We start from the raw sequence: 7,259 nt of genomic DNA, 5'->3' as shown, positions 1-7,259 counted from the left end.
ATATGTACCTAGGTATAAAATTGCTAGGTCATATGATACTTTAGGGAACTACCAAATTCCCAAAGTGGCTGCACCCTATTAAATTCCCAACAATCTAGTCTGAGGAATCCTACTTCTCCTTATCCTCTTCAGTTGTCTGAGAATCTTTGATTCTAGCCTCCCTAGAGGGTGTAAACTGGAATCTCATTGTGGTTTTGGTTTATGTTTCTGTAATGAATAATTATGTTGAACATCTTTTCAAGTGCTTACCAACCATTTGTCTTTGGAAAAGTATTGAGATCTTTTGCCAGTTTTTAAATGGGTTATTTGTCTTTATTGACTTGCCAAGAATTATATATTCTAGGTCCCTCCTTTATCAAATACACAGTTTGCAAATGCTTTTTCCCATGTGTCTGAAGTATGGAATTCTCCATTTTGAGTCCAGTCTGTTTCAGCTTTTTTGTTTAGATCTTTGAGTCATTCTGGTGTGTGAATTTTGTTGGTCCAGGTTCATTCTGCAAGTGGATATCCAGTTGCCCAGCACCTTTATTGATTTAGTTTCTTACGTGGTACTGGAGATTGAATCTGGTCTGCTGGCAGCTGGAAGTTTGCTGGGGCCCCCAGCACTGGTCTCCTAGGTCTCCAGACCTTTTTATTATTTGAAGAATGGCCTCACAAATTTGTTCAGGCTGCTGTCTAATTTTCGGCCCTCCTGTCTCACCTTCCCAAGTACATGGGATTGCAGGTGCACATGACCACATTCTTCCTTTTAATTTGCAGTTGAAAACAGCATATTCTGCCCTAAGAAGCCAATCTCTGAAGGTTTTTTACCTGTGTGAGCAGTTTTCTTCATGAGAAGTGGTACAATTCTGCAAGATCATGTTCATGATCTCAAACCTGCATTTTGGAATAACTTGAAGATCCTTAAAATGCTGTTCGACTCCCACCTCCAGACATGGTTTAATTAGCATGGGTATGGCCTGAGTTTAGAGACTTTCAAGTTCTGAGGTTTATCCTAAATTACAGCAAAGTTTATCTACCTTACAGTACTCCTGGCTACTTGTAATTCTGCATTTCTCCCTGGTGACTGTGAAATGACCCTTATTAACTATCAGAGACAAGCATGAGAGCAGCAGAACCCTGTGACCATCTAATTCCTCAGCCGCTTGCACCACCACAACTGCGCATGCAGGTCACTTTTTACCAGTCTCTGCCTTTTTAAAAGTCATGTGGGGCTAGATGCAGTTGCTCAAGCCTGTGATCCAGCAATTTTGGAAGGCTGAGGCAGAAGGGATGGCAAGTTCAAGGCCAGCCTCAGCAATTTAGCAAGACCCTTTCTCAAAAGGGTTGGGGATATATAGTTTAGTAGTAAAGCACCTCTGGGTTCAATCCCCAGTACATTTTTTATATTATTATTATTAAAAATCTGAAACTGAATAGAACTTTGGAGGTCAAGGACTCCCAACCTCAGTGGTACCATAATAGTGTGGGTGAAGAGCAGATTGCAAAGTTCTATTCCTTCATTCTCCCCTAACATCTTTTTAAATACCTTGACTCCAGCCTGACAAGAATGTTGTATCAGACCTTGGGGTTTTGTTGATTTATACTGGAATTGAACCCAGGGGCACTTAACCATTAAGCTGCATACTTTTTTTTTTTTTTTTTTAAATTTTTTAATTTTGAGACAGTGTTTCACTAAGTTGCTGAGGAAGTTGCTAAATTGCAGAAGCGGTCTCGAACTTGGGATCCTCCTGTCTCAGCCACCCAAATTGCTGAGATTATACAGGTGTGTACCACCATGCTTGGCAGTCATTCGAATTTTTAAAAATCACTGCTGCCATGATGATGCACACTAGTGATCCCAGCAGCTTGGGAGGCTGAGGTAGGAGGATCACAAGTGTAAAGCCAGCCTTGGCAACTTAGCAAGGATGGCCCTGTCTCAAAAAAAGAAAGGGCTTGGCATGTGGCTCATGGCTCAGTACAAAATAAATAAATAAACAGTATTTTATCTTGGGCCAGGTACTGTTCTAATCAAGTGAACAGGTAACGAATATTGACTGGTTTATCCCTGACCTCCTGACTGCCCCGTAAAATTGGGGAAATAGGTTCTGAAAAGTTAAGTAGTTTGCTGAAATTCAAGCTAGTAAGGAAGGAGTGAGGCTTGCCACACAGGTATTTTGACTCAGTATATTCTGCACCATAAGGCTTTGTTCCTTGCCTCCCACCAGATTTAAAGCTAGTGAAGGAAAAAAACTCCTTTGAGTCTGGCTTGAAGGAGCCCTCTGCCCTATTCACCCAATGTCAGTATGGATGTTTGGGAGTCTGCCCTCTTCAGTCTCTCAAAGTAGCATAAAGTCCCTAATGTTGGGGCGAATTATACTACTCTGTTTTTAAATGGCCAACGGTGAAATTTTAGTGTCTATAATGTTATAATGAAAAATTACAAATACAGGGGAACAGAGAATGGTATTGTTGAGAGCCTAGAGCCGCGGGGCGCTAAGAAGGGGCTACTGGGTTCAGCTGCAGCGGCGACCCGGGAGAGGAAGGGACAGGATCGAGGCGGAGGAGGCGACCCCTGCGCCTGTCTTCCTTGAGCCTTCACGGTCCCTGGCCGCGCTGCCTGGCCTCTCCTGCCGGGAGCCGGGGCGCTGCGCTGCTGCGGGGCGGGGCGTTGGCGGCCACCGCTGCGCCCCGGTGCCCGCGTCCAGCAGCGTTGGGTCTCGCACCATGCAAGAAGGGACTGCGAGCCTGCAGCTGCTCAGACGCAGCCCTCGGCGAGGACTGGGGCCAGGAGTTGGCACTTCCTCTCCCCTGCCTGTTGAGAGCCGCAGCCGAGTCAGGATGGCGCCTGGCGTTTTGCCAGAGTGGAGTTCGCGGAGTTCCAGCTCCAGGCTCCCAACATGGTATGTAGTAAACGCCTGTGCTCCCTAAGTCAACTTACCAGTTTGTGGCAACTCAGCCTAGGGCACCTTCCCCGCCTTCCAATTATTCTGTTTCATCCATATTTCACCAAATCAGCATTTTCACACCTTAAAAAAAATGTCCATAGTGTCACATATCCCATTGGTGTTGCTATTCTCTTTTCTCTTCTGGTGCTGTTTTGAATGAATTTGGTTTGTTGGCAGTGGACTGCAGTTCTTCCAGTCTTCCCTTTAATTTCCCCACTTTTTCTTACACTGAAGTAATTGAGGAAACCTGGTCATTCTGGAATATTATAGTTACAGCAAGGTACTACTGTGCCCTTCTTTTTGGTGTGTGTTTGGGGGTGGTCGTGTGGATTGATCAGGAGTGCTCTACCACTGAGCTGGGCCCGCAGCATTTTCTCTTTTCAGATGGGGGCTCATTAAAAGTTCATCCAGGGGCTGGGGGCGTGGCTCAGTGATAGAGCACTTGCCTAGCATGTGTGAGACACTGGTTTTGATTTTCAGCACCTCACATAAATAAATGAATGAAATAAAGGTCCATCAACAACTAAAAAAATATTTTAAAAAAGAATTCACCCAGGCTGGACTCAAACTGTGCTGCTTCTACCTCAGCCTCCTGAGGTGCTGGGATTACAGACATGCACAACCATGCCTAGCTACCTGTGCCACTGAGATAGGCTCTGATTGCAGTGAGGAGGTGGGATTTCAGGAGCCATCATCAGTACATTGTCAGTAGAGGGCACTATAGAGACACCAGACGCCAGGGCTGGAGGAAGGACTATTTCCAGGCGTGCTGTATTCCACACTGGCTCACCTTCATGATTCGGAAACAGCCCACACCACCCCTCTCCTGCAAGGTCCCCCACTCCTAGAGCGGCATGCTTGGTCAGCTGTGACCCCTAGAAGTTTTTCTGCCTCCATTGTCAGGATGTTACTGCTGCCAGTTGAGGCCTGAAGCCTTAATTTTCTGGACTCCACCCCTCCAGTCCCTTCTCAGGGAAGTAGTTGCTTTCCGCATTTTGTGTGTGTGTGTGTGTGTGTGTGTGTGTGTGTGCGCGCGCGCTGGGGATTGAAACCAGGGGTGCTTTACACTGAGCCACATCTCCAGTCCTTTTAATTTTTAAATTTTGAGACAGGGTCTTGCCAAGTTGCATAGGACCTTAGTAAATTTCTGAGGCTGGTCTTGAACTTTTTTCCATCCTCCTGCCTCAGCCTCCTGAGTTGCTGGGATTACACGTGTGTACCACTGTGGCCAGAAGTTAAATCTCCTTGTAGCAGTTGCCTTTTACTAATTGAATAACTTCTTTTAGTGTTAAAAGTTTCTCTTTATTTTTTGTCTCCTCAGTGTTGACTGATCATGGGTCGTAATATTTGGAGGCTTGATCAAATTCGAGCCTGATTCACAAGTGTAGGTGAAAGAATATTTCACAGGTATTGTTCTTTACTTCCTGTTGTATCACTTCAGGGCCACACACCTGGTTGTCCTGAGTAAGCAATAAGCTCGGGAGTCATCAGCTTCATCTAACATGAACTTCCCCACTTGCCTTGTGTGCAGCAGTTTGGGCAGTTATTGGTGATCCCTGGAGTTGTGAAATCATATGCTGCTCTCATTTGTTGTCTGGAATTATTCTGTAAAGAGAACTTTTTCCTCAGCTGTCGTATTGAAAGGAGGTTCATTCTGACATAGGAAGGTAATTGCTAGATTTTATTAGTTTCTTTTTTTTGGTGGTCCCAGGGATTGAACCCATGGCCTGTGCATGCAAAGCAAGCACTCTATCAACTGAGCTATATCCCCAGCCCTTAGTTTCTTTCTTTATTTTATTATTATTATTATTATTTTAGTTTCGGTACTGGGGATTGAATCCAGGGGCACTTAACCACATCCCCAGCCCTTTTATTTTCAGACAGGGCCTCGATAAGTTACTTAGGGCCTCATTAATTTTCTGAGGCTGGCCTCAAACTTGGGATCCTTCTGCATCAGTCTCCTGAGTTGCTGGGATTACAGATGTGCCCCAGGATTTTAAGGTTGAATATTCAATATTCTTTTATTATTAGAATTTGTGTTTTTTGGGTTGGGGTTGAGGCTCAGTGGTAGAGTGTTTGCCTAGCACACATGAGGCACCGGGTTTGATCCTCAGCACCACATAAAAATAGTGTCCACCTAAAACTAATATACACACATACATATATGTGTGTGTGTGTGTGTGTATGTAAAAGAATTTATGCTCTTCCCTGGAAATTTTGAGTTTCAAATAATTTTATGTATTACTTGACATAGTAAAACAGAACACATTTTGTTCATTTATTTATTTGATGAATATTTGTTTCTTCTACTTCTTGGCTGTTTCATTTTTTGGTATTAGGGTTTGAATCAGGGATGCTTTACTACTGAGCTACATCCCCAGACCTTTCTATTTTGAGTCAGGGTCTCAGAGTTATTTAGTAACTTGGTAAATTGCTGAGGCTGGCCTCAAACTTGTGATCCTCCTGCCTCAGCCTCCCAAGTTGCTGGGATTCAGGTGTGTGTCACTGCGATTGGCTCCTTCTACTGCTTTTAAATTTGAACATTTTGACTTGAAAATGCCTAAATAGATATCTGTACTAAGGTTCCTTCCTCCAGTAGATACCTCAAATTTAAAGCAATTTTCATTACAGATCCTCAAATGCTAAGCTTGAAATTGTTCTGCCAAGTGGTTAATACTAATCATAGTGTGGCAGCAAAACAGTTGGGCTAGGCACAATAGCATATGCCTATAATACCAGTGGCTCAGGAGGCTGAGGTAGGAGGATTGAAAGTTCAAAGCCAGCCTCAGCAATTTAGCAAGATCCTAAGCAACTGAGTGAGACCCTGTTGCAAAATTAAAAAAAAAAAAAAAAAAAAAGCCGTGGTTCAGTATCTCTGGGTTCAATTCCTGGTATAAAAAACAAAAACACTGTGTGCCTTGCTTGTTGACCCATCTAAATTTAAGAACATTCTTAGGGAGAAAGAAAAGGTTGACTAAATGTGGCCCAATGCCTATTTTTGCAAAGCCTCAAGCTAAGAATGGCTTTTACATGTCTAAAAATCTTTTTAAATTGTAGATGGACACAATACCTTTATTTACCTAATGTGGTGCTGAGGATTGAATCCAGTGCCTTATGCATGCTAGACAAGCACTCCACCATTGATCCACAACCCCAGCCGGGTTTTTACATTTTTGAAAGATTTGGGGATAAATGATACAAAGACCCAGTCCACAAAACAAGACATTTGCTCTCTCTGTAACATCAGCAAACTGTGTATTTAAAAACCTCCAGGCAAGAGGCCTGTGAAATAATAGGCATGGATTTGTGGCATATTGGGGTGGGGAGTCACATGTCTAGAATCTAGCTTTATGACAGCTCTAAGCTCAAAAGGAACATACAAACCCGTGCCTGCATCCACCCCAGGATGTCGTGCGCTGTAATATAGTTTGCTGGGCCTGCCAAAATGCAAGTCCACAGGGTAGTTGGCTTAAAAAGCAATTTACTTTCTCAGTTCTGAAAATTAGAAACCTGAAATCAAGGAGCTGACAAGGCTGGTATCTGGGCAGGCCTTTTTTCTAACATATGGATGTCTGCCTGTCCCTGTCCTCAGTTTCCTGTGTACATGCAGGTGGGAGTTGGGGTGATGGTGGCAGGAGAGTTCTAAACTCTCATGCCCTTAGTATCAGGGCACTTTACCACCAAGCTATATTCCCAGCCCTTTAAAATTTTAACACAGGGTCTAGCTAAATTGCTCAAGGTGGCCTTGATATTATGATCCTCTTGCATCAGCCTCCTGAGTAGCTGGGATTATGGGCATGTGCCACCATGTCCCCCTCTCTTCTTATGAGGACACTAATCCTGCTGGACTAGGGTCCCACCCTCTGACCTCATTTAACTTTAATTATTTCCTTCAAGGCTTTAGCTATACACAAGGTTGGGCTGACTTCAACCTATTAACATTGGAGGGACACAATTCAGTCCATTACTATAAATGCTGAATTTGGACATAAATAAGTAGGGTCTGCATTCAGGGTTCCCACCTCTAAGTGCTGAGAGCATGTTTCTAGGTGGTTTACTCCTGAATCCCAGGCTCTACCTTGTGGGCTAATGAGTCCTAGTTATTGAATTAATGAATGCTGAGGAGATCAGACTAATGCATGAAAAAATTCAGAGGACTATAAGGTGCTAATTTAAACATCACATTAAAATTCTGTAGCAATTCTGAAGGTAAATTAAGAATAAACATTTTTTATTTTAAAAACAGACAACTACCTATGCTTGGTACTCCTTGCACGTGAGAGGATATTTTTGGTGGCATTAGGACATTTACAGATAAAGAACCACAGCCAG

This window comes from Marmota monax, unplaced genomic scaffold (genome assembly GCF_021218885.2).
Source record: "Marmota monax isolate L192 unplaced genomic scaffold, Marmota_monax_Labrador192_F-V1.1 WCK01_AAM20220418_F8-fsc00022, whole genome shotgun sequence".
NCBI lineage: Eukaryota > Metazoa > Chordata > Mammalia > Rodentia > Sciuridae > Marmota > Marmota monax.
The sequence above is the reverse complement of the archived record's forward strand: the minus strand, read 5'-3'. Positions refer to the sequence as shown.